The sequence below is a fragment of the Delphinus delphis genome, chromosome 1 (genome assembly GCF_949987515.2).
Source record: "Delphinus delphis chromosome 1, mDelDel1.2, whole genome shotgun sequence".
Lineage (NCBI taxonomy): Eukaryota > Metazoa > Chordata > Mammalia > Artiodactyla > Delphinidae > Delphinus > Delphinus delphis.
The window spans coordinates 738,934-755,341 of record NC_082683.1 but is presented as its reverse complement, the minus strand read 5'-3'; the positions used below and the strand labels follow the sequence as shown (position 1 = coordinate 755,341).

General features: G+C 45.7%; 1 protein-coding gene across 4 annotated transcripts in view; it reads left to right on the top strand.

The window, feature by feature from the left end:
* The window catches only part of GNB1 (G protein subunit beta 1), a 92,240-nt gene that overhangs the window by 46,611 nt on the left and 29,221 nt on the right, over positions 1–16,408 (top strand). For 3 of the 4 annotated variants that reach the window (XM_060013101.1, XM_060013083.1, XM_060013092.1), the window contains exon 2: positions 4,472–4,520. The exons of the other annotated variant lie outside the window; for it this stretch is intronic. The gene's annotated coding sequence lies outside the window, so the exon portion shown is untranslated. The remainder of the gene's footprint in view (positions 1–4,471; positions 4,521–16,408) is intronic. 4 annotated transcript variants of the gene reach the window in all.

Sequence of the window (16,408 nt, the reverse complement as noted above, 5' to 3'; positions counted from 1 at the left end):
GCCGCGGAGCAACTAAGCCTGTGCGCCACAACTGCAGAGCCCGTGTGCCATAACTACTGAAGACCGTGCGCCTAGAGCCTGTGCTCCGCAACCAGAGAAGCCACCGCAGTGAGAAGCCCGCACACCGCAACGAAGAGTAGCCCCAGCTCACCGCAACTAGAGAAAAGCCCACGCGCAGCAACCAACACCCAACGCAGCCAAAAAAAAAAAAAATCGTGGGACTAGAACTGCCTTGGCTCTTGAGCGCCTTGAGCGGACTGTGGTGCCCCTGGCCACTGAGAATGGCTCGGAGTCCTCCCCAGCTCTTGTGCAGTGGCTTCTCTGGGCTGGGGGCAGGGCCCGTTCCCTCTGACCCCAGAGCCGGGGTTGGGTCAGCTGCACACCTGCTTCAGCGCTCTGCTCTCTGAACCTTGGGGTCCTGGCCTGTGCGTGCATTTCCAGGACTGTGCCCGTACCACACAGCTCTGTGTGAAACTAGCCCTTTCCTTTTAACCGAAGGACGTTGATGTACAATATTACGTTAGTTTCAGGTGCAGTACGTAGTGGTGTGACGCTTGCATACGATATGAAATGATCCCCACGATAAGTCTATAACCTTCTGTCCCCATACAGAAGCTATCACGATATTACTGACCATATTCCTTATGCTGTATGTTACATGCCATGTCTTATTTTATAATTGGAGGCTGTAGAAAGTAGCCCTTCTGGATTTTTATTAGTTTAGTTTGTGTTGGTACAGTCCCTCTCTTTTTTTCTCTCTGTACCTCATAGGATAATTTTTCATGCTTTCTCCACGAGACTGTAAGACCCATGTAGGTGGCTCACATCCCTGGTTGTGACATGTTGTTTTCAGCGTTAGCACACTATCTCACATTATAGGCATGGAAATAGTTGTTGAGTGAATGAATGGTTGTTCAAGGGATTTGACCCATACATCACTTAAAATTAAGGCAAGGTATTGGGTAGACTTCAAAGACTAGTGTTTGAGGTGCAGCCAGAGGCAGCCTGAAGGCAGTACTGGGCAGGGAGGGTGTGGTGTGCGGCTGTCTGGTCCCTCTGTGAGGGAGTGGTCTGGAAGCTTTGTGCTGCACGGGTTTGCATAGGCAGACTGTGTACAGAGGATAAGAGGGAGGGATGCAGGGCTCACGCCCTCCTTCCAGGAGGCCGCCACCGGCCAAAGGAAGATGTTCTAAAAGCAGTGTTGGGGTAGGCGAGGCGCTGTTTATTTGGAATATTAGAAGTGTTTGGTTTGCTCATAAAAATCATGATAGAGTTGTTGTTACTCTGTTTAAATATATGATTTGAATTTTATTTCACATATTTAAAATTTGACTAAAAATTGGTCTGTAAACGGTTGTACCTTTTTCTTGAATTTTATGTTTGCATCTTCCTCCAACTTCTCTTTCTAACTGGGTCTCTTTCTAAGAACGTTAAATAGAGAACAATTCAGCATATACTCATGCCACCCCTTACTTCCACTCTGTAGCAGCACCCCTCGTGGCTGGGCTTCAGAGTAACCATGGAGCGTCCTCCCTGCCAGCCTGCTGCCTGAGAACCATCTTTTCTCCTGACTGTCTGGCCATGCGCTGCCCCCTCCCCTGTGGGCCCTGGAAACCCGTCAGCCAGGCTCATCAGTCTAGTGTGCTCAGCCCTTAGGGGTCTAAAGGTGGGACTCACTTGCCACGGTACCTTTTGCCTCTAGTAGGTGTGGTAGCTTTGTAAAATGTAGCCTTTGGTTTTTTAAATCCCTGGTTTTCTGATTTTCTGTAAAAGTGGTACCCCTAGTTTAGGATCACATGAATGTGTGCTGCTGTCTAAGACAATGGTCTTGTTCTCTGTGCTGGGTTCTGTGGGCTGGGCAGTCAGAAAAAGAACCCCACTTGGGTCTTATTTTTAGCCAGAAATGAGTCCAGACAGCTGTCCATGTGAATCAGGGGGAGGTGGTTTGGTGGTGCTCTCAGCATCCTCTGTGAGCTGGAGGGTCAGTGCTCTCTGGGAGTTAGCTCCCTGTCTTCTCTTCCAAAGAATAGAGAGCTTGAACTTTGTTTCATGCCTTGAGCCACAAGGCAGTCTAGGCCTTTGAATTAGAGCAAACAATGATACATTTTTCTATTTTACTTTCTTCTGTCTGTCTCTTGATGTGGAAAATACGTGAAAGGACTTACATTTGGAGATTGGGGTGATTGTGACAGTTACCTTAAAGGAGTGGCTCTCACCTGGGATTAGTATTGCTCTCCCCATGTGACATCTAGTGGTGTCTGGAAATCTGGGGTTGTCACAGCTGGGGAAGGGGATGCTGAGGCCGGCCAGCTGCTGAATATCCTACAGAAGACAGGACGGCCCCCACCACAGAGAACAAGCCACTCTAAAATGTCAGTTGTGGGGCTTCCCAGGTGGCACAGTGGTTAAGAATCCGCCTGTCAATGCAGGGAACATGGGTTCAAGCCCTGTTCCGGGAAGATCCCACATGCTGCAGAGCAGCTAAGCCCGTGCACCACAACTACGGAGCCTGCGCTCTAGAGCACGCAAGCCACAACTGCTGAAGCCCACGTGCCACAGCTATTGCAGCCCGCGCGCCTAGAACCCGTGCTCCACAACAAGAGAAGCCACCGCAGTGAGAAGCCCGCACACTGCAATGAAGAGTAGCCCCCGCTCACTGCAACTAGAGAAAGCCCGTGCGCAGCAACGAAGACCCAATGCAGCCAAAAATAATAAATAAATAAAAAATAATAATAAATGTAAAAAAACCTGTCAGTTGTGCCAAGGTTGAGATTCCCCGGCTTTCAGTTTGATGGCTTCATGAAGCCTTGGGTGTACACTCCTGGGAGCCCGGCTCAGAGGGTTCATGGGGGCGAGAGCCGTAGTTTGCCCCCGTCTCCAGCTTCTTCCACACCCACCGGTTTGGTTTGGTTTGGTTTTTTCAAGTACCTTTAACAGCACTTATTCTTTCCCCCACCCCGAGGTAAAATTCATATAACAAAACCATTTTAAAGTGAACAATTCAGTGGCGTTTTAGTAATTCACAGTGTTGTGCAGCCACTGCCTCTACCTAATTCCAGAACATTTCTGTCACCCCAGAAGCATCCCTGTGTCCGTCGAGCAGTTGTCCGTTGCGCACAGAGCCCCTGGCAGCTACTGCCTCTGTCTCCGTGGATTTGCGTGTTCTGGCTGTTTCACATCAACAGAGTCATACCGTGTGTGGCCTTTTGTGTCTGGCTTCCTCACGTAGCGTGATCCATGCTGTATGTGTAGCAGTGCCTCATTCCTCTTCATGGATGAGTGGGATTGCGTTGTGTGGGTGTACCACACTTCGTTTATCCATTCATCTCCTGATGGACGTTTGGGCTGTGGCCCCCTTTCGGCTGTTGTGAAGAGTGCTTCTGTGAACATACGTGTACATGGATTGCATACCTGGTTCCAGTTCTTTTGGATGTATACCTACAAGTAGAAATGCTGGGTTGTATGGTGATTCTGTGTTTCACTTTCTGAGGAACCGCCACACTGTTTTCTTCATGCCCACTTTTACTGCCAGAAAAGTATGTGCTTGCTTATAACATAAGCAGCGTTCGAGCATAATTCGAAAACAAAACTATGTTGTTATAAATAAATGCCTTAGAATTCATAGTTCAGCTGGGGGCGCCAGCTTGTTGGTGCCTCTCCTGACCCCCAGGCTAGGGGCATGCGCTGAGTTTGGAAATGTAGTAGAGGATTGATCAGTAGGCAAGAGGTGGCCTGTGGAATGTCCAGAAGCGGCCTTGCCACGGAGTATTTTGGAGAGATTACCAGAACATCTTTAAGTGTACTGAAACTTAGTTTCTGGGAAAGAGCACGCAGGTATTTCAGAAGAAATCTAGAAGTAAATATTTTTTCACACTGGCTGCAGTGTGATGAGAGGCAAGTCCAGAGGCTTGTTGCTGTGTCTGCTGCTCTGGCCTTCTGGACACCCAGGGCCACATCTTTGGACGGCACTGCAGCAGCGGGACTGGGCCAGAGGGGTGGGCTGGAGATGTGCCCAGGTTGACTTGCCTGCACTTAGGGAACAGTCAGCCTGTGGCTTCTTTGACATTCACATGAGATCCTCTGTGGGCCAGATGGGAAAGTCTGGGGAAGGTTACTCTTAGAATCTTCTTGAATTGCAATGTTTTTTTTCTGTTGCTGTTACTATAATTTTTGTAGTAAGAGGATTCTAAACACCCCTTCCCCCTGATGCTTTTCAGTTTAATTCAAGATATTTTCCCTGAGGCATTTCTAAGGATTTTTCTTTTTTTTTTTAAAGAAATTGAGATCAGATTTCTTCTTTTCCACACTGAAAAACTTACCACTAAGTTAATACAAAGTACTGATAAGTAAAGTGATTTGGAGGCAAGAAATGGTGATGGGGAAGGGGCGGAATTATGTGCTTATTAACATGTATGGAATATTGTGCCTCACAACCTGAATCAATGCAAATACAGCCTTTTCTCTGTTGCAGACAATTTTACATGTTTTGGAGACCAGACCAGAAGCACTTCTGAATTAAGGTAATTTTGACGTAATTGATTCTTACCAGTTTTTAAAGTACAATATTTAAATTTCTTCAGGGTTTCTTTTTTTGAGAACCTGGTTTTTGTTACAATTTTGCCCATCTCTCATTTTTAAGCCCAAAGTTGTTTTCAAACACATTGATCCAGAGAAGGGTTTTCTCTTCAAAGTCTTCATCCAGTCAGTGTTCAGCACGAAGGGCTAAGGTCCCAGAGATGATGGTCCACATTCTGGACAAGAGCAGTATTTCTCCAGCTTCTTTCAGTAGAAAGCAGAAGAGCCTCTTTTGCAAATCAAATCTTGGTTGGAATACCAGCAGATCATACAGATAAAGGTGAGGCCACACAATTCAGAAGAAAATTCCAATATGTTTGTATGGAATGGGGGCAGTAACTGTGTCACAGTGTTGGTGGTGAATCTGGGCAAAGGGTATCCAGTTCTTTGTATTATTCTTGCAACTCTTTGTAAGTTGAAATTATTTATTTTTTTATATTTATTTATTAAAAATTTAATTTATTTTTTGGCTGCTTTGGGTCTTCGTTGCTGCGCCCAGGCTTTCTCTAGTTGCGGCGAGCAGGGGCTGCTCTTCATTGCGGTGCGTGGGCTTCTTATTGCAGTGGCTTCTCTTGTTGCAGAGCACGGCCTCTAGGCACATGGGCTTCAGTAGTTGTGGCTCGCGGGCTCGGTAGTTGTAGCTCGCGGGCTAGAGAGCACAGGCTCAGTAGTTGTGGCACACAGGCTTAGTTGCTCCGCGGCATGTGGGATCTTCCCGGACCAGGGCTCGAACCCGTGTCCCCTGCATTAGCAGGCGGCTTCCTAACCACTGCATCACCAGGGAAGTCCCTGAAATAATTTTAAATTGAAAAACAAAACTAAAACGAATGAATTAGGTGCTTGACCAGTTCGGTATCCATATGTAAAAGGTGAACTTGACTCCATAGACAAAAATTAACTCTCAAAATGAATCAGACACAACCTAACAGTAGAAAACATCTAAAAGAAAACAGAAAATCGTTGAGACTTTGGGTTAGGCAAGGATTTCTTAATGGCATCAAAGACACAGTTCATTAAAGAGAACATTTATAAATTGGACTTCATCAAATTTAAAAATATCTCCTCCTTCAAAAACACTGTTAAGAGAATGAAAAGACAAGCCACAGACTGGCAGAAAATACTAGCCGATCACACGTTTTCTACATAACTTATGTCTAGAATAAGTAAAGAACTCTTACAATTCAATATTAGGAAAACAACAACCTGAAAAAAAAGCAAGTGATTTGAACAGAGACTTCACCAGAGAATATAGAGAGATGGCAGATGAGCACGTGAAAAATCATTAGCCATCAGGGAAATGCAAATTAAAACCACAACGAGGGGACTTCCCTGGCCATCCAGTGGTTAGGACTTCGCCTTTCAATTCAGGGAGTGTGGGTTGGATCCCTGGTTGGGGAGCTAAGATCCCACATGCCTTGTGGCCAAAAACCAAAACAGAAGCAATATTGTAACAAAATTCAATAACGACTTTAAAAATGGTCCATGTCAAGGGGCTTCTCTGGTGGCTCAGTGGTTGGGGGTCTGCCTGCCAGTGCAGGCGACACAGGTTTGAGCCCTGGTCCGGGAGGATCCCACATGCCGCGGAGCAACTAAGCCTGTGTGCCACAACTACTGAAGCCCGCACGCCTAGAGCCCGTGCTCCCAACGGGAGAGGCCACCACAGTGAGAAGCCTGTGCACCACAGTGGAGAGTGGCCCCCGCTCGCCGCAACCAGAGAGGGGCCCGCGTGCAGCAACAAAGACCCAACGCAGCCAAAAATAAAATAAATAAATTTATTAAAAAAAAAACACACAACGAGACACCACTAACCACCTATTACAGTGGCTAGAATGGAAAAGACTGACCATACCACGTGCTGCCGAGGGTGTGCAGGCGCCGGACTCTCATGCGCTGATGGTGGGCATGAAAAATGGTGCCACCGTGTTGAAGACAGTTCAGCCGTTTCCTAATGGGTTAAACATATGCTTGCCGTGTATGATCCAGCCTTTCCACTCCTAGGTGTTTACCCAAGAGAAACGAGGGCAGACATCCGTGTAAAGACGTGCAACAGCATGGATGCATCTCAAAGTAACCATGCTGAGGGAGCGAAGCCAGACCACAGAAAAGTACATACTGTATGATTCCACGTATATAAAACTCTAGAAGATGCAAACTTACGTGTAGTGACAGAAAGCAGATTCATGGTTGCCTAGGCGTCGGGGGTGGGGTTACAGAGGGACACAAGGAGACTTTTGGGAGTGTAGATGTGTTCATCACCTTAACTGAGGTGGTGGTTTCATAGGTGTATAGTATGTCAGAGTGTATCAAATTGTAATTGTTTATTGTGTTATTTACCTTCAATAAAGATATTTTTTAAGCTAAACGAGCAATTAGCATAGGAGCAGGCCCTGCCTCTACCTTCTGAACCCCTGTATCACGCTGGTGGCTGCCGCCGCCCATATTTTTCGTTTCTGTGGAGGGCCTATTCCACTGACCGGGTCGGAAGAGCGGCAGGTGAGGGAGAAGTTTTCTGTTACTTAAATCATTTCAAGTGGAAACCCTATTACTGCTTTTGTAACAAGTTCGATTTAGTGACATTTGCTGTGGTTCAGCCGGGTTTTAAGGACCTTATGTGGATTCTCATTGAGGCCTCATAGCATGTGAGGTAGGTAGTGTTACTGTTTCTACTTTAGACCAAAATTCAGAGGCACAGAGAGATTGTCAACTCGGTGGAGGCCACCTGGTACTGAGAGTGGGGTCTGGAAGTCAGAAGTGCGGCCCGCAGCCAGGTGCAGCCACGTGGCCTCTGCCAGCCGGTCCTGCACAGGCCGGCTGGACGTGCAGAGGCACGTGGGAGACCCAGTTGTGCTCATCGTAGTTTGCAGGGAGTGTGAAAGCAAAGATTACGTCTGCGTACTGGAGTGCAAGTGGCACAGCTGAGAGCAGAGTTTCCCCCAAACTTGAGGGTTACAGCCTCTCAGAGGTGCCTCTGTTTTGTGCAGTTGATGTCCAGTCCCTGCCACCTTTCCCAGTTAGACCTTCCTACTAGGTGTGTGCCGTTCACTTCTCGGATAGCATCAATTATGTATGAAGTTTGGCTCTGAAATCCTTCAAGTGGGACTTCCTGTGTGGCCTCAACGGGTTTGAAGGGGTATGTACTAGGCTCTGTGTTCAACCTGGGAAGCAAGGTCAGCTGTAGAGGGAGAACAGGACAGAAGAACAGATGGGTTTTTTAGTGCATCAGACAGAAGGATTCAGGAGAAAGGGTCACTGGCTGTTTCCTGTGACTCCAGAGGGAAAGGCGACCTGGGTGAGGGTAACTCACACCTGCTGTCCAGCACTGGCTCAGCCCTGTCTTCCCATCCCACTCTCTGAGCTGCCACTTGCAAAGGACCTCGCGCCTCCCACTGTGATTTCTGCTGTCACTCCTAATTGCCAGCATCCGGTAGGTGAGCGAGCTGATCTGTAAGGCGACGTAGGGGAGGTGATACTGGGGTCAGGTAAGACCACCTCATCTTGCTCAGTGTCTGAGCTGGGAGACGGGTTAGTTCCATGTGGGGAGAGCCTAGTTCCTGTTCCTTTAGGAGGTTACTGAAGTGGGTCAGGCAGCCTCTAGTTGGGTGCCTGCTGTGTGAGTGAAGAGATGAGAAGGGCCCAGTGCTGTGCTGGCCACTACAATAGCTGGTGGCCACTAGCCACATGTGACTGGTGAGCACTGGAAATGAGGCTCGCCCAAACTGAACTATAAATACACCCTGCACTTGAAAAATTTAGTGTGGACTTGCCTGGCGGTCCAGTGGTTAGGACTCCCAACTCAGGGAGCACAGGTTCGATCCCTGGTCAGGGAAGGTTCTGCATGCCGCATGGCTCCACCAGAAAAACAAAACAAGGAAAACTTGGTGCGACAAATGAGTGCAAAATAGCCTACTTACAATTGTTCTGTATCGAGTACATGTTGAAACAATGTTTTTGGTTGGGTTAAATAAATGTATTATTAAAATTAATGTAACCATGTTTCTGTTTACTTTTTTAATGTGGCTGATGGAAGATTAATTCCACATGTGGCTCCCGTTGTACTTGTATCGGACAGCGCCTGCTTAGAGCGATGAGCTGATTGGAGGAGATGGGTAGGAGCTGAGATGAGTGAGGCACTGGGTCCTATGAGCCTGGGGCCTGGAGGTGACACCTGGCAACTCGTAAACCTGAATCACAGCTCACCTGAACTAATGACATTCAATTTTCAAACTAATGGTCAAAGCAGTTTTAATTTTTTTTAATTGAAATACAGTTGATTTACAATGTTAAGTTAGTTTCTGGTGTACAGCAAGTGATTCAGTTGTATATACATATTCGTTTTCATATTCTTGTCCATTATGGTTTATTACAGAATATTGAATGTAGTTCCCTGTGCTGTACAGTAGGTCTTTGTTGTTCACCTGTTTTATATACAGTAGTTTGCATCTGCTAATCCCAAACTACTAATATATCCCTTCTCATCCCCTTTCCCCTTTGGTATAAGTTTCTTTTCTATGTCTGTGAGTCTGTTTCTGTTTCATAAATAAACTCATTTGTGTCATATTTTAGATTCCACATTTAAGTGATATCATATGATATTTGTCTTTCTCTGTCTGACTTCACTTAGTATGATAATCTCTAGGCCCATCCATGTTGCTGCAAATGGCATTATTTCGTTCTTTTTTATGGCTGAGCAGTATTCCATTGTATATATACACCACATCTTCTTTATCCATTCCTAAGTGTTCCTAAGCGACACTTAGGTTGCTTTCATGTCTTGGCTATTGTGAATAGTGCTGCTATGAATGTTGAGGTGCATGTATCTTTTCGAATTAAGAGTTTTCTCCGGATACATGCCCAGGGGTGGGATTGCTGGATCGTACGGCAACTCTAGTTTTAGTTTTGTAAGGAACCTCCTCCATACTGTTTTCCATAGTGACTGCACCAATTTACATTAAAAAAAAATTTTTTTTGGTGGGTAGAGTGGTTTTAAGATGCTGCCTCTAGAAGTGGAGAACCTAAGATCTCTTGCCCCTGGTGGGATACCTCCATTAGGAAGAAAACACTGCTCCCCCCGGCTGGGGCAGAAGGCCATGTCCAGGTGTTAACTTCTATTGCGTCATTGTCGGAGAGCTTGTCCTCCTGGAATGACGTGTGGGAGCAGGTGATTAAGGGAGTGAAATTTCTTTCTGTGGTCCCTTGACCATTTCTAGCCAGTTAGGGATTGCTTAGAGGGCCTGCATGGTTAACTCTGGAGCTGGCCTAAATCAGAACCGTGGCCAGTGCCGTTTGTGACTGTGAATCTCGGGTAGGTTGTGACTCCTTTTCCTCCTGTTTACCGTGTGGACAATCGGTTGAACCTCCTCCTAGAGGGTGGTGAGGACACATGTGACATTACATGGCAAGGGGTCCTAAGTCAGCTGTGACCTCAGAGTATATTGTGAATCACCTTTTATGTGATTTTGAAGCAGTCAGGAATCCAAGTGGTGAGACCCTATAGACTCTTCTGAGCCAGCTTGTGAGGTTGGCCTCGTCTGTCGTTCGTTTAGACTCTGGTCTTGGGGGATGGAGCCACAGCGTCTTCTGTCCACAGCAGATGCTCGGTAGACAGGGGTGAGGAAGACAAATAAGGGGTTTGTAGAGCGAAACCAAGAGCACTGCTGATAAAGGGAGAATGGCCCCAGTTCCCAGACTCGGCCTGGGTGCCACGCCTGGTCGGAACGCAGACAGGCTGCCCTGTTTCCTGCAGCAGAACCGCTCAGCAGAGATGTTGGGTGTCGAAGAATCACAGAGCTGTTTTGCAAAAGTCAAGACGTATTCAGAAGAAATTAATATACTTTGATGAGTATGAGTCATGCTTTTACTTTCTGTAACTTTTGTGGGGAGATGCTAGCTGTAGGCTGTCTGAATTGACGGTTTTGAGAGGAGCAGTTTAGGGCAGCTCTGCTCACGTAGAACAAGACCTCGGCTCCCTGGGTTGTCGCTTAGGACATCTCTCCCACTGTCAGCAAGGGTGTAGTTATGCGTCCCGTCCGTAGGGGTTTCTCTCTCGTGGCCCACTTTTCACATCACGGACAAGCCTTGGCTGCTGCCTTCAGGTGGGAAGACAGAATCCCACAGCCTCGAAGGAAGCAGGGGAGCCTGAGCTGCACCTGGCTCGCGGTGGAGGAGACGCAGAGACGCGGCAGGGGCTGCGTGTTGGGGCGGGGCTGGGAGATGCTGGGAATTGCGGGGGGGGGGGGGGCGGAAAGCACATTCCTGCCACCCCTAGGCAGGTGCCAGCCGGCAGAGGTGGGCCCTGGGCAGCACGGAGCTGGGCAGCAGGTGGTCTCTGCCTTCCCTGAGCCCCCACCCGCCCCCCGCAGCACTGCCCGCTTGGGCTCCCTTGGCTCCCACTGTCCGTGCTGCCAGGGCCCCTGGGTCTTCTAGGCCTGCTCTGGTACTTTGTTAGCTAGAAATGTGAGGTGGATTGAGATTCGAATGTTCCCTTCTAGTTCAAGAATTTTTCTTAACAGGCACAAAACAGTATTCATATGATAGCTTAAATAAAATAAGTCTGGGTTTTAAATTATTCAGCACAGTAACAGTATGTTTGCAACTTTGCTTTCAGTACCGTACTTCTTATCAGATGTTTTAATGTGTTCTGAAATGTAAATTCCTTTTTTATATAAATATATTTATTTATTATTTATTTTTGGCTGCGTTGGGTCTTCGTTGTGGTGCACGGGCTTCTCACTGCGGTGGCTTCTCTTGTTGCGGAGCGTGGGCTCTAGGTGCGCAGGCGTCAGTAGTTGTGGCACACAGGCTCTAGAGTGCAGGCTCAGTAGTTGTGGCACACGGGCTCAGTTGCTCCGCGGCGTGTGGGATCTTCCTGGACCAGGGCTTGGAACCCACGTCCTCTGCATTGGCAGTTGGATTCTTAACCACTGCACCACCAGGGAAGCCCTGAAATGCAAATTCGTTATAGTAATTTTCAAATGTGACATTGCGTAGCAACCATAAATAGTTTGCATATGATGGTAAAACTAAGTAGTGCCTTCTGAACGATGGGTTTAGATGAGCAGACGGTGGAATCTTGCGGCTATTGATATTGCTACCTGCCTGATGAGGCACATCTCTGTGGAGGGAGGATGGAGCTGGCTTACAAAAAATATGTTTTTTACTTTTTGTGCTCTCTGCAATCTGTCCATGGGGCTGGAGTACTGTCCTTTTGTTCTCAGGCACATGGTTGATTTTTTAAATTTTATTTTTTGGGCTGTGCTTCGCATCTTCGAGGATTTTAGTTCCCCGACCAGGGATCAAACCCGAGCCCAGCAGTGAAAGTGCCAAGTCCTAGCCACTGGACCACTAGGGGAAGTCCCGGTACATATTTGATTTTTTGTTAGGCAGTAAATCCCTTTGGATGCATTTAACCCTATTATGACCCCACTCACTCAAGGACTGGCTTTGGGTCTTGGGAAATCAGGAAAGCACGTGCTGCAGTGGTGTTGGAACCATTCACAGGGCATCAGACCAGACATCAGCATGGTACCATCTTGGGGGCTTTTCCACTGCCGTGATGTCTGGGTTTAGCGTGGATTTCCTAAAATGACACATGGGTTCCCAGAAATTCAGTTTGAGTGTATGTGGCGTTTGACTATTAGTGACGTTATGAAGTTATGTGTAGGTTCTGTTGTGATTTGAAAAGTACAAGAACCTTTATTTTCAAAAGGTCGTAAACGGAAGTGAGACTCTTCTTCCCTCTTATAGAACATCAGCTGGGGGCCTCCTAGTGATCAGACCTTTGTAAGGCTAATAATTAAATTCACTTTATGTATAGATTATATCTTGTATCTTTTTTATTTCTATTTACAGAACTAATGTACGATCGTTGTATGAATTTAGTTCTGGTAAGAATGATTACATTTTTTACATTGTCCTAGTGCTTTAAGGGGATATGCTTAAATTGGAGTTAAACAGTAATTTAGAAGAAGAGTATATACTACATTGTCCATAAATGTAAAATGTGAAAAATAAAATGTCTTATGTGTGCATTATCAGTAAACACTTAACTGAGGGGCTGTGAGTTTTCTTTTAAAATTTGCATCAGAAAATTGAGATACAGGAAAATCTCATGGGGTATCTTAGATGTTGGGGACAGACTATTTAAATCATTGCATTCTAGTAAAATGTAACACACACATGTCAGTCTTAAAATAACGTGTAAAAATTTGCTGGATACTTTAATCCAGAGCCAGACGGGAATTTTGTGTGTTACTAAGTTTCCTCTGTCAGTCTCCATTACCAGCTGGTCAACCATATTAAAAACTAGTTATGGTTTACTTTGTATTGAATATTCTGATATCTGCTACTTCTTAGAAGCTGATGTAATGTTTCATCAAAACTTAATTTTTTGTCACTTTTGAAACATACCAGCCTCCATGGTCAACCATTCAGTTGTTCAGACAAATTTGAGAATTTTGGGGATTGTCTCTTTCTCACAGACAACCAGCTAACGTGGCAGCGTGATCCATGTCAAAATACAACACAATCTGCTTGTGAGATCCCTGTGCTCCTATATTTTTAAAACTAAGAGATATATAACAGATTTCATACATACTTGTAATGTAGTCAAACAATACCAAGAAGTAATGACTTTTAAAAAAATTTATTAAGAGAATGTTCAAACATAGATTACAGGCAGAATATTATGAAATCATCCAGCTCTAACAGAATTCTGCTAGTTTTGTTTAATCTCCTTTCTTCCTATCAGAGTGTTTTAAAGGAAGTCCCCAAATCATATCATTTCACTCATAAGCAAGAAGCATTTCTCACGGTTAAGGACTTCAGTTTCATTATGGCGCCGAACGAAGGAGCGGCAGCCCCTTGCCATCGATACCCAGACGACACTCAGGCTTTCCTGGTTTCCTCTGTGCGTTTGGATTTTAAATCAAGATTCAAGGTCTCTAACATTTAAACAGAAACTATTCTAATGGAAAATTGAAATACATAATAAGTTAAATAGTATAAGGAACTCCATCACCAAACTAAAGCAATTACCAACTCACGACCGAACTTGTTTTTCTGTGCTCTCCCCTGTTTCCCTCCTTGGTTGTTTTACAGCGAATTTCAGACACGTCATTTTATTCTTAAATCTGTCAGGGTATACCTTCCCACGCCAGGGAAGGCTGCGGGTGTCTCGTGGTGGAGTTGTCCCGCACCCTGGGGATTTGCCCTCACTGCTCGGGTTTTGTTAAAGCAGCTGTGACCCAGGAAGGGCTTGACTGTTGTCCATTGCCCTTTGGACTTGTGCTGTCTCGATTTCGGAGATTAACTTGGATTTGGGAATGGAAGAAAAACCAGAAAAGCTGGTGAAATTGATTCAAATCCCTCATGCAAACTCCCCTCTTTCAGCATGCTCTTTTGTCTGGAGGTGAGGTGCGGTACTGGTACTCGTGTGGCCGAGCAGGTTGGCAGACTCCTGCCCCCGTGGCGCGGGGTGCTCGGCGGGGCTGCTGTTGCCCCAGGACGTTGAGCGCAGCACGGGCACCGGTGGCTGGCGTCCCGGGCCGCCTTCCTGTGGGTCGCAAACCCACGTGTGCGTGGCGGCTGCTCTGTGGGGGATGCACTTAATAGTCTGATCACTGATCACGCAGAAAGGCTTACAGAGCCCTTTACAGTTGTCTTGTTAGTTTTCTTCTTGGCCCTGCGGTGTTGGTGCTGTCGTTCCTGTGGTGCAGTCAGCAGACCAGAGTGGAAAGTGAGCGGGTGAAAGTCACATTCCTTGTGTGTCGCAAAACCAGAACCTGAAGTTATATTTTGATGCAGTCACTCCATTTTGTCCTTAATATCAGCTCGTATCATTGTTAGTGACTGGGTAATAACTGGGGCGCTGGGGGCCCTTGAAGTGTCCTTCCGAGACTTTACAGGGGTCTTGATTAGCGGGGCATGGTGCTGCATTAATCGTGAAGTACATTATGTCACAAATGTGAAATATTTAAATAAAAAATTATGTTAACACTTTAACTTACAGAGATACTGGGTATAACCTAAAGTAGGGGCAGATCACTTCACATACTTGCTTTTAAGATACTTAAATTTCTGTGGAAAGTATTTCCAAAACAAGCTCTAAATAAAAGCTGGTGGCAGATGTGGGTCATAAAGAAGAGAAGTGAGACTCTCAGCAGGTCCTGTCTTAGTGGATTAGACTGGTCAGTGCGCTGAGTCAGCATGGCCAGTGCTTAGCCGTGACTTTGGCCCTGGAGGAGAGAAGGAGCCCAGGTCACGTCAACCTGATGGTGGGCTTCTCAGAGGCTCTGGGGGACTAAGGATAGTGAAGAGAACAGCAAAAGCAGTTACGTGTAAGTAAGACCTTTAAAATGTACATCATTTTTTGTGATCAAAGGAATGTAAACTGCATGTCCAGGATTTGGAAAATGAAGAGAAAAATAAGACCAGTAATTCTAACAAAAATGCTGTCTTATTACATGTGTTTTTGAATCAGGTATGTTTCTGGCCTTCTTAAATAGCTAAAATTATTACACACAAGTTTGTTTTTCATTTAGCATATAATGAGCATTTTTCTACGTTTTTATACTATCTCCATTATTGTTCCTAGTGATACGTAATCGTTCACCAGTAAACGGTTAACATTTACTAGCTTTTTTCTTTTAACTGCGAAGTATGGAGGAAGAATTGTGAATGCTTCTTGGTTCAACAGCCCAGATAACCAGTTAACTTTTTTTGGAAAAAAAAAAAGTATATACACATATAATTTTACATATGTAATTTGTCTTTTTTCCTTATATATATATGATAATATGAAAAGTCAGAGCTGCCCCTATTCCTGTGTATTTCCCCCCAAAATAGCCATTAACATTTTCTTGTGTCTATAGAAAAAAGATTGCGTACATTAGCACAGGTGTTCATTCTTTTTCTCTACACAAAAGGAGGACTACCACCATTCATATATTTCTCTGTACCTTGCCTCTTTCATTCGCTGTTACCGTCACAGCAGAGCATTTGGGACGAACTTTTAGTGTGTGGGAATTGGGAGTTGTTAGCGTCCCGCCAGCCCCACTCTGGATCTGAGTGTGCAGCCTCCTTGCTGTCCGTGGGTTGTTTGTTTGCAGGCTCCTTGCTGTCCGTGGGTCGCCGACTTCTCTTTGGGGGAGTGCTGACTGCTTGGTCTTGTGTGATGGTGGTGTTGCCCGGTCCCTTCACACTCATCCTGTGAGGCCAGTTCAGTGTCCGTTAGCTCAAGGCGCGGGAGGCTGTCCATCGTGGATGTGTGTGTGCCCCACAGAGGAGGTCCTGGACTGTGCCACGTCAGAGCGAACCCCAGTGCCCAGAGGGCGACGGGGAGAAGTGAGCGTGCTGGAGTGTCCCCCCATCGGTGAGAGGCCAGCTGCAGATAACTTCTTTTCCAGATTGGATTTTAAAAAATACACCTTCAACATGTAGAATAAAGAATGTAGTTGAAAAAAAAATTTTAAATGTCTACCAGTAGGTTTCTCTTTCTGACCAGACCGTAGAGATCAAAAAGGGCCTTTCAGGACACTTTTTTTTATTGGTAGTAGAGCTATGAATACCCTTTTCTTTAAAAATTAACGGTTATGAATTTTGAGTCTCCTAATTGCAACTTGAATGTGGACACTGGTCGTAGAGAGAGCCGTAATTAAAAGGCAGTATTAATAATTTATGTTACTTAATGATGAAAGAGAAATAGATCTGGTTTTGTTCTCTTTGCTTGTCACTAAAGATTGAAGTCAGCAAGTATTGGTATTATTGCTTCTGAAATTTTGAGAGATAACTGAATTGGAGCTTCTCATTTTAAAGATAGTTAAGTTTTCAATAAATT